At 41.4% G+C, this 14,480-nt stretch overlaps 1 non-coding gene across 1 annotated transcript; it reads right to left on the reverse strand.

Annotated features, from left to right (window-relative positions):
* Positions 1 to 287: 287 nt before the first annotated feature.
* Positions 288 to 420, reverse strand: LOC127204815 (small nucleolar RNA SNORA17). The gene has a single exon (XR_007832516.1). It is a non-coding gene; the product is annotated as a small nucleolar RNA SNORA17 (small nucleolar RNA).
* Positions 421 to 14,480: the final 14,060 nt, after the last annotated feature.

Genomic DNA, 14,480 nt, shown 5'->3' on the forward strand with positions numbered 1-14,480 from the left:
CCAGTGGTGGTTGTCTCAGGTCAACTTCCTGTCCAGCCTCCCTGTAATTGTCCTTGTGATCATCTTGGGCTTGCTCCTTGACCAGCCTCCAGAGTGGCCCCATAAGAGGGCTGTCGATCTCAGACTCACTCCAGTTCAGGGCCCTCAGTCCCAGGTGGGATTATTCTAGTCTCTGACTTGTCCCTGGTCCTGGGAGCTATCGGGACCTGTGTGGCCAGGACTTGTAGCCATCTCAGGCTAGCTCTCTACCTGTGTCCCCTGGCACCAGAATGGTGGTTGTTTCAGGGAATGTTAAGCTACTAATTATTCAGATGTCCATACTTCAGAACACTGAGCATAGACACAGCCTCTCTCCTCTCTGTCACTTACTGACACACATATAACACAGCAGTCACATCTGCGACGCTTCTAGGGGGCAGGTGCCTTTTCTTTTTTATTTTCAGTTTTATTTTCACTGTAGACTGAGTATGGGGGGAGGGAAAGTAATGAAAACACACAGGTGAAGAAGCCTGTGCTGGAGGTCATGACACTGGAGGTTGCATCTGGGATGAGAGGTACCCAGTACAAAGATGAAGGACAGAGAAAGCAAACAACAGCTGCAAATAATGGGCTTGAGGGATGGGCCATGGAAAGGTGATGCAGATCTACCTGGCCCTGAGTTCAAGGAATAAACAGAAGAAACCTTTTTTATGTGTGTTAGCCAGAAGCCAAGCTAATTAGTAACAAGGTAGTTTCAGATCCCAGAGGAAAAGAACATTTGGTTAAAATGAGGGAAAGTAAAACATTTTGAGTGGCTGGCCCTTGAAGGCAGCTTCCAGGAGGCCCTTAAGAACTACCTGTGCTAAGACATCTCCGAGCTGCAGAAAGCCTTCCTGGAGAGCAAAGGAGCAAAGGGTGAATAGGTAGTGATTCATGGAGCAGCATAGCAGAAATGAGGCCTGCCCACAAACACTGACTCCAGGCCCCAGCTCACAACGAAGATGTTGAATCTGGGGTAAATTACCCAAGTCCAGCCTGCCAAGCCTCTTTACTTCAGACATGTGGCCTTATTCTGCCTCTTGTTTGCAGGTTGTGTGCAGAAGAAAGTTAAACAGATTGTGGGTTGGTCTTTATTTTTGCCATGTGATATTGATTTTTTTTTTTACAACTTAAAAATAATAAAGTATCTGGCGGGTTCTAGTAGGCCCCACCATGGTAAGCATGGCTGTGACAGGTTTTGCCTTTTTTATACTCTTCTCTCTCCCTCTTGCTAAACCATTAGATTGCATTTCTAAAGCTAGCTCCTAAGGTTCAGCCCCTTTATTGGGCTACTGACAAAGTCCTGAGACAATAGTAGTCAGCATTCATTATTTGACTAACATGTCCAATAGCATTTACCAATTCATCCTAGCACAGACACCATCTTTTTCCCCTTAAAAGCCTACTTCTGCAAAAACAAAACAAAACAACCTGCTTCTTGTTGTTGTTTCTGCTGCTGCTGCTGCTGCTGCTCCCACGGCTTTCTGCCTTTGCAGCCTTCTCTGCTGTTTGCCTCTCTGGGGTAATAAATCTCTCTTGTGCTAAGAATTTGGTGCCTGAATGTGTCCTATACTGACTTTGAAAGCACTGCTCTGTGTTTCTTAGGTGTAGGCACAGACTAAAACTTCAAACAAGCACAACAAACATACTTTTGAAAACAGTGTTCCCATGGTTATTCTAGATTTTGGCCCCTATATAAAATATTATTTGAGTATTTTGATGGACAATAAATAGCTAAATGATTTCGTTATCAAATGAAAACACTATGTACAATATCCTTACAGAATTCCTGCTAACCTTTCTCCCCATTTTGTTTAGTGTACTTCGCCTTCTTTCTGTGAGAGGACTATAGCTTTTCCACAGTTTCTCCTGCTCAAAACACTCTGCTAGCAGTTATTTGTGGCCATGGGTTAATATTATTGCCAAAAAAAATTCCCTTGGTATTTTCTGCTTTAAGATTCTAGGGACAAGATTGTAAAGTCAAAAATCCCCAGTGGGATATAAAACAGAATAGAACATTCAAATGTGAAGAGGGCTGAAGCACAGTGTTTTCAGCTCTGGACTGATGGAAGTAGAGCCTCAGCAGCAGACATAAGATGGTTTTCTCTTATGTGAATCCCTGCAATAAAATAGAAAGAGCTTAGGCCCGGTGATTTGCATAAGGAGGAAGAACAAACAATGGGTTCCCTTGATGATAATTGCTCAAGATGTTATGAAGACTGCTAATAGTTCCACAGGCGCAGAAGGAAGGTAACATCCCAGCATTGGAGTGGGAAGGCAAACTTTAGACTTAGCTTGATCTTTACTTCTCTGTGGCGTTTGGTCTAGGTCTATCATTTCATCCTCAAAACTCTGCTCAGGCTGAGAGCTTCTTCATGTCATGGGTGGATAGTTTATGGATATCCTTGGACATGTGCTTAGGAGAAAGATCAAGGTCCTTCAATGATTAAGAATTTTCTTGTTTAGATATTCACTCCTTTCTTCCTGATGTTAGCCCCACAATTGTTTACTGACTGCTTATAAGATTGTGTTGCCAAAAGTAAAAGTTTAGCTTGAAACTAGCTCTAATTTTGGAATGTATTTTATTTACCCTGCATCTGTATGTGTAATTTTGGTAGAGATTTGGCAATGGTTCAATACTTGGGTATTAATTTAGTTCCACACGTGAATATATAATGGTCCCTCTAGCTCAGAATCACCCTAAAGACAGAGACCGTCTATGCTTTTGTTTTCTGATTACTAGGAAATTCCTCACTTGGCTTGGATATTTAACCAATTTCCTCTCACAGACCCTTGGCAGAGCTCCTCGGGAACAGACCATCCTTCTTTCACTTTCTTCTCTCCTGAGAACATGCATGCTTTATGTGATTATAAGAATCCACAAAGATAATACCTCTCTATTTCCTCTTTAAAAGTTGATAAAGATGTTATTAAACAGTGTAGCTCAATTTTCACAATAAGTCATGTCTAAATCTCAAAAGGCTAACATGGAGCAGGGCTGTGTGTTTATGCAGAAACTGGTATTCTGTTATAAGGGACCCAGGCACCACTCACCCATGGTTCTTTAACCCCAGGCCATCTGCTAAATCTTCTAGGGTGACTTTATTTAAGATAAAAAACAGAGTAGCTATTCATTGTGGGAAGATATTTTGAGTCAATTGTAGGAGACCTAATCATTACATTATTTTGCTATTTTCTTCCGACAGTTCCATTGTTACATTTGTCTACAAGAGAGACTGTGGTATGTAGATGAGATAGGAGAAGGAAAATGGCTTTCCATATGCATACAAGAACCTTCTGTGGTCCACTGTTTCAGACACCGAACACAAGCTTCTGTCTTATAACCTCCATGCATTCATGCACCATCCTAGATCCCAAACAGTTACAGCAACAGTGTTACAGGTGGCTTGGGTCTGGGCCAGGAGTTTCCAGGTGCTTGATAGTTTATCCAATGATTAAATAAAGATGCACATAGATTGCAAAGATTATAAGGATACTTCGTGCAAAACAAAATCATAATGCAGATTAGGAAGGAATAAATTGTTAGGAATGGCAGTGAGCCATGGGAGTGAAAGTACTCAGGGGCCCTACTATTGCTTGAGATTTGCTTTTATGGAATTCAAGAGGAGGTGCTTTGTTATTAACAGGAATAGTCCATTTTAATTGACAGCTTGTTGTATAATTATTTATCTGCTGTGCATTTTCCATCCTGTACTGTATCTGGTCCTAATCATATGCCTGCCTTGCTACATGCAGGCATGGCATGACAAACAGTTCATTTCTCCTAAAAGTGTGTTTGGCGACAGCATTCTGTCACCCATACCCTGTCACCCCTATCAGTACTAAATGAAATATTACTGGGTAGGAATTAAGTTGGATGGTTGCTAGGGGGAGGGCAAGCTTATTCTATCATTCAGAGTGAGGTGTGCATGTAAGTTCATGCAAGTAGAGGTACTATGTTGCTAATAGGTTGCTAGGTGCTTTGTTTGAAGATGTGTGCGTGTGTGCGTGCGTGTGTGTGTGTGTGTGTGTGTGTATGTGTGCGTGCATAGTGTGCGCAGGTAAGATCTCAGGTTGACAAGTGCATTATTATAAGAGGGACATGTGCATAGCCCAAGCTAAGTGGAGTCTCAGGTTGCTCAGGCATTCCTGCCTCCTTAGGACCAAAGCGAGGATTACCAAACCCAACGTCTTCAGATGACACATCCTTCTCTTCCGTGTCAATCCTACAGTGGGAGGTAACAGATGGTATAATTGAGACAAAAATATTATTGAAAGAGGAAACTGGAAATAGAGAATAGTCTCTTGTTGACCATGTGCTGAGGTCTTCTGTCCTCCGTGCATGAGAAAGCTGCCTTAACTCTTTGTTCCTGTCCTTTGTCTCCTGCCCCCCCGCCAAGCCACAATTCTCCCCTGAGATCATACACAGTGTGCACGTGGTCAGCTTCCCTCTCAGGTAAGTTCTGGGTCTCTAAGCTTGTTTCAATATAAACATCCAGAAGCAAAGGCTTTGGATGTTTACACTGAGATAATTTGCTTTTCTGAAAAGCTTCACCTGACCCTTGTGGCTCATGACCAAAGACAACAAATAAATGTTTCAGGGAAAAGATATTTTTAAATCAATTTGAACATTGTACAGTATATATATATATATATATATATATATATATATATATATATATATATATATATATATAAATATCACATAGTGACCATGAATATGTAGAATTTTTACTGGATCTTAAAACAAACCACAAAGTCATGAATGTGGAAAAGGGAGTGGTAAGGTGAAGGAGGAGTTTATAGCGACAGTTGATCGGAGAGAGGGCTGGGGCGGGAGCATAGCTGGAATGCACTATAGAAGGATGAAATTACCAAAGGGGGAAGTCGATGAAAAAGTAAATGTAATATTAATACACAGTGAAGGTGTGTTCATTATTCCTTTGTTAATTTCCTTAAAATTGACTAGTTTTCCCACTTCTTTGTCTCTTATTAGAGTAGCATTTGTTCCCATCTGTGGACGGTTTGGTTACAGAGATCCTTATGGACCTTGGCTTGTGAGGTAGATTCCTGGCAGATTGAGTTTGTTTAAGATGACAGACCTTGATGACCCTCTTTATTTGAGCTTTGTTACCAAGTCAGGACACTGTTTACCAGGACACCTTATCTGTCATTGTGTCTGCATTGTGCACAGAGCTTGGTGGGTTCATTCTTGGGTCTCCAATGGAAAGCTTTGCTGGCGTTTGTTTCATTGTTGAGTGCCCAGCTGACTTCAGTGGACGTTGGTCATCTCAACACTGGCCTCTTACACACCTCCTGAGGGCTCCTGGTCCTGCATTGCAGCAAGTGGCCCTGGAGAATTCATCTAGAGCTTTCTTAAAACCCACCAAGGCCTCGGGAACTTCTTCTGCCTTGTGACTGCACCATCCTCAAGGACATCAGATTTCCTGCTTTGTCTCTGTCGCTAGGATGAAGGGTACTGAAGGAGGTTTGTATGAGCCAGGGACAGAAGTGGCCTTTATGTGACTGATGACCAATGGCCGCATAGGACTACAGTAACATTCAGGACAAAAAGTCTATCTACATGCCCAGGCAGAAGAGAAAACAGCCTTTAGTGAACACACAGTGATCTCAGTCATGGTAGCAAAAAAAATGTTCGGAATTGGTAATATGTGTCCTTAATCTCCCATTCACAGTTTATCTGTCCATAGGAAGCAGGGAGCCCAGATCCAATACACCATGTGGAGGATTCAGAAGCAGGAAGTAAACATTTACTGGGCAAATAAATTCCTTGGAGACTTTCTTAAAAACACACACACAAGAGAGTTGCTTCTCTCTGCTGATGGCCCCATGTGGAGCTTTTCCTGAGGCACAGAGAAGGAGGTGGGCAGTGGGGGCGGGGGGAGGGCAACTATTAGCCAGGAGGCTCCAAGCAGGTAGGCTGATCTTTCTGGAGTTGACTCTGCAAAGCGTTCATTAGTGCCGCACAGGTCTGTTCCTCTCCTGCAGGGCCGTGGGCGAAGTCATCCTGGTTCATCTTGGTCACTATTCTTTAAAAATAGCCGGGGTATGGTGGGAACGGCAGGACCTCACCTCCAGTGAGGTTGCAATCTGCTGTCATCCTCGTCCTCCCTGGCCCGCTCAGCACAGTGTGGGTAGATGGAGGGGCCGAGGACCCCATGCTCACCTCTCAGCAGAGGTCGAGCTGCATGCGCCGGAGGCTTTTGCCAAGCTGAACAAAACTCACAGAAGACTTTTCATGACTCAGTTCTCTGGTGCGGTTTGCCAAATCCTGTAATAGAAATTTCCTAATTTCCCCAGAGACATTGAGGGAAGATCAACCACTTCAGTTTCTAGCTGCACTGACCAGTTGTCCCTATAAATTAAGCATAAAGGTAAAGAAATAAAGAAGAAATCTTTATTATGCACTTGGCAACTTCAGCTTATTAAGACTTGATAACATAGACCATATGCTATGTGTGTATATAAGTTTATAAGTAAAAGTAAAAATATCTGGCCTTATATTTTTAATCTGTGTTAAATATTCTTCTATGTCTTTTTTCTTAAATAGTGTTTCATCTTTATCCTGTATTGCCCTCTCAAATTCATGATGTCTTCTATAATTATCATTGTTAGGCATATGTACATATGTTTGTGCATGTATGTATGCATATAGATACACAAATATATCTGTATGCATACATATCACACACACACACACACATATATATGTGTATATATATATATATATATATATATATATATATATATATATATATATATACAATCTATTGATTATATTTAGTGTTACCTGCGTGTACCTTAATATATCTCAACATCTGTCTGGGTGCAGTACCAAATTAACAAAGAAAAATACATATATCCTTGGACAAGTAATAAAGTGATATGTGCATATGCATGTATGTATATACATATGTATATATGCATACATGTATATATATGTTTTTTTACTGTTTAGAATTTAGAATTCTGACATGATTTATTCTGTATGTGTGTATATGTGTGAGCATGTATGGCACAGCTCGATTGTGGCATATGGAAGTCAGAGGACAAATTGGGACCAGTCCTCTTCCTCTACAGCATGGGTTTCCAACATCAAACTCAGGGTGTCAAGCTTGGTGGCAAGTGCCTTTCCCAGTCATGTCTGTGCCCTTCTATTTTAAATGTTTTAGTGGGCTCATTAATAGCAAAATTAATTTTCACATATTAACTCAATATATCAAAATGGTATAATTGAAAGTATTATCCTTTCTTTTAATGTTGAAATGTAAATTTTCACAAATGATTAGGCAAACTATGCTAGATTTCTATTGTGAGTACTACATGTACACAACATAAGTGAAAAGGGATAAACACTTGAAGAACACAGAACTTGGATAAACTTTAAGTAAGCTATGCAGAGGTAAAAAAAAAAAAAAAAAAAAGCCAATATCAGAGAACATTCACTTCACAGTTTCAGCCAGGCAATAGTCCTGGGACAGTCATCGAGACAGGGGATAAGGAAGTAACTGCAAGGAGTTAAAGGTAGCACCCAAAGAGAACAACAGTGGCCCTTACTGTCTAATGGAAGGGCACATTGTAGAGGCAAGCAGGGGCTTCTCTCTCTCTCTCTCTCTCTCTCTCTCTCTCTCTCTCTCTCTCTCTCTCTCTCTCTCACACACACACACACACACACACAGACATGTATGAATGGTGAATGGTGAACTCTGAATAATCCTTTTTGATTATACCAATGTCAATGTTATAGTGCCAAAGCCCTTTGAGGATTCACAGAGTGGAGGCTGAGGGAGAACGAGCTGAATGTGGCTTTATATTTATAAACAATTCCAGGGAGATGCAAGCCAAAACTACTTTGTGATTTTAATGTCTTAATGGCTAAGATCAGTGACAGTGACAGAAGTGACAGCTCATGTTGGGGAGAATGTGGATAGAATAAGGGGAATACTCCTTTAATTGCTAGTGGGACTACAAACTTGTACAATCACTATGGAAATCAGTATTGTGGTTCCTCAGGGAGACAGGTATTGATCTACCTTAAGATCCAGCTGTACCACTCCTGGACATATATACACCTAACATCCTACCACAGAGACACTTGCTCAATGGTGTTCATTGCTGCTCTAGTCCTAGGAGCCAGAAATTGGAGGGAAACTAAATGAACTTCAAGCATGGATGAAAAATGTGGTATATTTGCACAACAAAATATCACTTAGCCATTTAAAAAAATTGAAAATTTCAGGTGAATAAATGGAACCAGAAAAAAAAATCACACTGAGTGAGGTAACTGAGGCCCAGTAAGACAAATATGGCATGTATTTGCTTAAATGTGGATAATAGCTGGTAAGAATAACCAAGCTACAATCCACAGAACCACAGAGGTTAAATATAGAGTGAGGGACTATGGAGGGAAAAGTAAATCTCCTTTGGAAAGAGAAGTAGAATATATATTAATAGATGGATTTGGGGGACTAGAACTAAAAGAAGATAAAGTAGAAAGAGAAGAGGAGGATGAAGGAGGGAATATGGGCAGAGACAGATGAAAGTGGGGGCCATTTGAGGAGGAGTAGGAAACCTAACATAGTAAAAGCTTCCTAAAATATATACACACATAAAGGAAATCTGAATGAAATGGCCAAATAATGGGGGAACACAGAGCCCCAGCTGTTTATATCTTGTCACCGAAGGAAGCTTGCAGTACAGGGAGTGGGTTTCATCTAGTTGAGTTATAGGTCAAAAGGGGCCTAGGGGAACCCCAAATGACCAGGACTGTTGCCAAGACTGTAGGCTGCTTTCCACAAACTGATGGCAAGACCCTGTTTCTGAAGACAGCACCTGCACAACTCATTGAATATGGACATGTTGACCTGGTACATACGTAGAACCTCCATCGCTATGTTCCAGTGTCTTTGATACAGGAGGGCACTCTGCAGGCTACCAAAGGAGAAATGCAAACACCAAGGCAGCCACAAAGCCTTTCTTGTACAGTGGCATCCTTCATGCAAGATATGCATGCTTGCAGAAAGCTTTTGGGAATAAACAACAAATATCCAGTTTCACTTATGGCCCATTCCATGAGATGGGACCCATACCTAACACGTTATGGATGACAAGAACAAAACAAGACAGAAACCTGTGACTAGATATCCCTGGGACCTAGGTTAAAGCCAAATATTTCTGGCTTAAAATTAATGTAGCAATATAGCAATAAAATGACTCCATTGTCAGGGGTCGGGAGCACAGCAGAAGAGGAGGCAGAAACAGTAAGAAAGTAGTGAGAGTCAGAAGAAATAGAGGACACCAAGAAAATAAACCCATCTAAAATCAACATGATTGATGCGCACATGAACTCACAGAGACATAGACAGTATGCACTGGGCCTGCAAGGGTTTGCAACAGATGGGGTCCCAGAGCTAAAAGGAGAGGTAGACAGATGCCCCCATCCCTTACTGAGAAACAATCTCCTTCTTTGGAGATTGATTAATCACTTGGAAATGAAAATTTGGTTTTCTCCAAAAAAGTCATACTGGGAAAGCAAACTCCTCTTATGGGTAAGCTGCATGCCCCACAGTAGATGCCCAACAGAAAACAAACTGAAGGTCATTTTTGGAGGTTAATGTCTCATAATGTGTCAGGGCTTTTCTTTTTGTTTTATTTGCATACTTTCTTCTCTATTTTTCCTTCTTTTTACTCTTTTTTACAGGCCCTTTGGGTATATTATGGCCTCCTATTTAGTGTTTTTATGGGCTTCCTGAGTGCGTGAACAAGTGGGTCTTGGTGTCTATGTCTTTTTCTTGTGCCTTTTTTCTTTTGTTTGTTATATTCTAGTCTGATGTTTCAGTTTGGGTTCTATTATTGTATATCATATCATATTATATTATATTACATTGTAATATAATTCATCCCTTAGAAGCCTTTTTGCTTCCTATTGAGAGACAGAAAGGGGAGGGGTCTGGAGGAATTGGGAGGGCCAGAGAGAGGTGAGATAGTAATTAATAAATATTATGTGAGAAAAATCTCTTTTCAATAAAATGGAAATAAACTAAATAAAACTTAAACAATGGTTTCTTATGGGGTTGTTGTGTGCTTTAAAGAAGATACAGGCAAATGGAAAAAATTTTATAAGAGAATAAAATGAAGACCTGTAGAATGTTTCTCTATTTTGCCATTTTATCCTGAATTTATAGCCACCGTGTTAATCCTTAAAGACTTAGACTGAAAACCATACACAGGGAAATACAGAGGCCATCTCACATATTATAGTCTATTTTCCAAACTCTCTTCTTATCCTTTTGGTCCAAAAATTGGGATATGAAGTAAGCAATAAATATTTAATCCCCTTGTTTAGAAACACCAGTTTCCTCTAGAACTCCCCAAGACTTGCTGGCTACTCTTATTTCTGCAGTGGTGTCTGACATTCAGTGACTGTGAGTACTTGAGCTCTGCATGGATTTTTCTCTTCCTGGACCTCTTCACTGCTGTTCTAAGAGGCTTGTGTAGTGATGTAAATGTTCCATCATGGAGCCGTGGTGTTGAAAGCTTTAAAATGTACTTCATGAAAAAAAAAAAAAAAAAAGCCAAAACCAGTTAGGTTGCTTTCATGAAGCAAGGTGGCACTCAGAGGAAGGATAGCAGGCTACCAAGAAGAGACTTGATACCCTATGAGCATATACAGGGGGAGGAGGTTCCCCTCAGTCATAGTCATAGGGGAGGGGAGTAAGGGGAAAATGGGAGGGAGGGAGGAATGGGAGGATAGAGGGGATGGGATAACCATTGAGATGTAACAAGAATAAATTAATAAAAAAAGAAAAAAATTTTAAAAAAGTTTTCTCATACTTAAAATGACCTACATGATTGATGCATCTCACCTCCCATCTTCTCAGTCATTAGGCATGGTGATGTAGCATCTGAGAGTCCACATGTCTAGACAGAATCTACAGTTTCTTCTCTCTCTCTCTCTCTCTCTCTCTCTCTCTCTCTCTCTCTCTCTCTCTCTCTCTCTCTCTCTCCACTCTCCCTTCTCTCTCTCCCTCTCCTTTCATTTGTGTCAGAAAATGCCACAGCTATTAAACACAATTTTTACAAGTCAAATCTCAGAATTTCAGTTTCTCTTATGCAGCACATTCAAGCTCCCACAAATCCTGTAAAAATTGCATCCAAGACATCTCCTCCACCCCTCTTCTCAGATTATCACCACAATAAACACCTAAGTTCAAGGCATGATTATCTATCAGAAGTTTAGAGGGTTTTCTGCCATGGGTGGAGCGTATCTCCTTCCCGAAAGACCTCAACTGCACGTGTTGAAGTCCCAACACCCAGCGCCTCAGAAGGAGGTAGTATTTAAAGGTCGGCACATTAAAGAGGGGACTGAGCCAAAATTGAAAAAGGAAAAGAAGTGGAATGAAAGGAAAGGGATGCTTTTAGGTGGAGAGAAAAGTTTATTATAGACATGTGGGAGAGAGATTAGCCAGAGGCAGGGACATCTGGGAGAGTCCAGAGTAGACATGACCAGACTGAACAGTGCCATGTGAGGAGAGAGGGGAGGGGAAGGGTGAGCAGGGGACCAGGGGCAGCATCCAGGAATCCCAAAGGTACAAAGAGAGAAGGTAATCAAAGTGATTGGATTTTATGGGCAAGAGCAGCCCAGACCCCTGGGCTGAGGAAGTTTAGGTGGTTGTGTAAAATGCCAGCAAGAAGGGCCTTGTAATAAGTAGGGACTGAGAGATGCTTAGGCTTGAAGAACCTGGTGGCTAAGTCTGCTTTGATATGTTAAATAGGCACCTCAGCCATTTGTCCCAGGTTTGAAGACTAAGAGGGACTAATCTGACACATGATTGAGTGGGCACTAACCCAATATACCTGGTATCTTAGAGGAAGAGGAAGATCACAGTCAACCCAAGGACAGAGGTGTCAGAAGAAACAAATCCATCAACACCTTGATCTCAGACTTGCAGCGTATAGAACTGACAATAAGTCTGTGCTGTTTAGGACACCAGGTCTCTGTTACTGTACTGAGGCATCTCTAGAAAACGGCTACAAGCAACCACCCATAAGCCATCCTGGCGCGGACCAAAAGGTGTTCTTTCTGGACCTCATAGACTGTTGCCAGTTTGAAGGTTGCGAACTGTCTAATCACCTATTGTACCCCTCAAGCCTCCTTTTCTCAGTCTTGTCCTCTACACTTCAGAAGACCAATTTTTAATGAAAGTTTGGTCAGTTCTAACTATGCCTTTACAGGCGAACCTCTATTACACCTGGAAAAAGTAAATCCTTATTACTTTCCGTGGGTTGCAAGAGACCAAGAAGGCTCACCTTGAAATGGTCCTGTAACTGCCTGGAGAACCACTCACTCCTCTGCCAAAGCCTGCTTTGACAGGAGGTGGGGTGGGGGTGGGTGGGTGGGGTGGGTGGAGGGTGAAGGGCGGGGCGTGTGTGAAGAGTTGGGGGGTGCGCTGAGGCAAGTGTACTCAGCACCTGCGATTTGGGGGCAGTGAGACTGGTGACTGACATCTCTTTTTCTCATTTGGGGTAAGTCAGTGACTGACATTTTTTTCCCATGCGCTATACCCAAATTCAAAAACATTTTAAGTTCAGAGACAGCAAGAGGCAGCCAGTAAGGACAAGGAAGAAGGGAGGGAGGCAGAGCTTCCTTCTCCAGTGACTCAGGACTGGCTGTACTGCAGCTAAGATGAAAAACTTAAACTGACCACATTTTCCTTGTAGGCAGGGATGTAAAAGCAGCTTCTAGCCAAAACCTTCAGGGAGTCATGAAAGGGCTCTTTGGTCTGAGATCAACTCCTGTGCAGGGGCAAGCCACGGTGGAGAACAGGCTAAAGGAGACTGATCTGCTAGCCTTAGAAGGATGATGGTACAGCCCCGAGTCTGTTAACTTATTTGTGAATCTACAGGAACATAAGAAAGTAGAGGGAGGCAGGAGCTAGACCACTCCCACACACCCCATTTATTGTCTGATCACAGTTTTATACTTCTGAGAGGAAGCTCTTTACACCAGAAAAGGAATTACCTCATAGTCAAAAAGGCAATTAATCATGAAAACATATGAATTAAAAAATACAAGAAGGTTGAGTTTCATGTTTTTTTTTTCATTAAAACTAAACGTTTCTTATCTATGTACCCATTATTTAAGTTCATAATGCGTTCAGAATGACACAGGTTGGCAGGCCTAAAGGTTAACAGGGTCAAGAGGTTACAACAAGATATATCTTTTCAGTTAGGACTGACTTGGCTACAAATTTTTCAGATATCTCCTAGTTTATAGTGGCTTCAGGACAATAATTTTATCTATCATTCCAAGACACAAAGTAAATTTAGAATGACAGTATTTTATGCCATAAGCTGACAAGATATAAGGAATTACAATGAAACAGTTTGTGTTTTTTGACATTAAGACTTGTACTTAATTAGACATTTCTTGGAAAAATAATTATATTTTGGGTTCATTGGAAGTTTAAACCAACTTTTATATACTTAAGGTACATATCAGGATTTGGTGATGCCATCTCTAGAGAGAAAGTTTATCTGGGCCAAGCCTGTCTCCTAGTGGGGCATCTGGAGGTCCACAAGAGCATTTATTGCAGCCACAAACTTTCTATCAACTGTTTAGCTTTTAGTTCTAAAGTAGTTTGGATCACGTCAGAAGTTCTATGAAGTTATTATTAGGAATAATGAAGCCATTAGTTCCGCTGAAGAGCAGAGCGTCTTCATAAGATCCCATAGGAGAGTGTTCAGAGTGGGCAAACACACAGAAAGTGAAGATTCACACAATGCTGGAGTTTCTTGAGAGCTGCATTGGCACAGAAAAGAAAGTGTGTGAGATGGGGAGCAATCCTGGTGGTGCATTCCAGTACAGACCTTGCAGAACACTGAGTTACTTTCCAGAAAGCTCTTGTGCCTACTGAGCTTTCCCTGGGGAATGTCTCTTGGCACTCCTCCATTTGACATGGTGCGCTCCTGGCTCTGGGATGTTCCGGGAGCACATCTGGAACCACGCACGGCCCGGCCTGTGTACAGGGGACACCTCTGCAGGACCTCTAAGTTTCATACTTGCTTTCCCACGATGTTAAAATGTCTGCTCCAAGGCTGTTACCCTTCTCATGGCTGTCACTACCTCTCCTTCCACTTTTAAACAACTGGGTGATTTTCTTGCTTTTTCTCTTTCTGATTCCAGGTTTTGAAGAAAAATATGATTTTTAAATGATCTTTTCTGACATGTTCATTATAGGGTTATGCATTCTTAAACATGGAAAATGCATGAATATAAAAGCTGTAGGCCTGGTTTCCCCAGAAGTTTTGGAAATACATGTCAAATTTTTTGAACATTTTTGCATGGAAATAGTCTTATATTATAGAAGTTTGGTTAACTGGTTGGTGGTAAACTGTTCATTAGTATCTTGAGACTCTTGTGTACAGGAAAGGCAGGTTCA

This window comes from Acomys russatus, chromosome 20, assembly GCF_903995435.1.
Source record: "Acomys russatus chromosome 20, mAcoRus1.1, whole genome shotgun sequence".
NCBI lineage: Eukaryota > Metazoa > Chordata > Mammalia > Rodentia > Muridae > Acomys > Acomys russatus.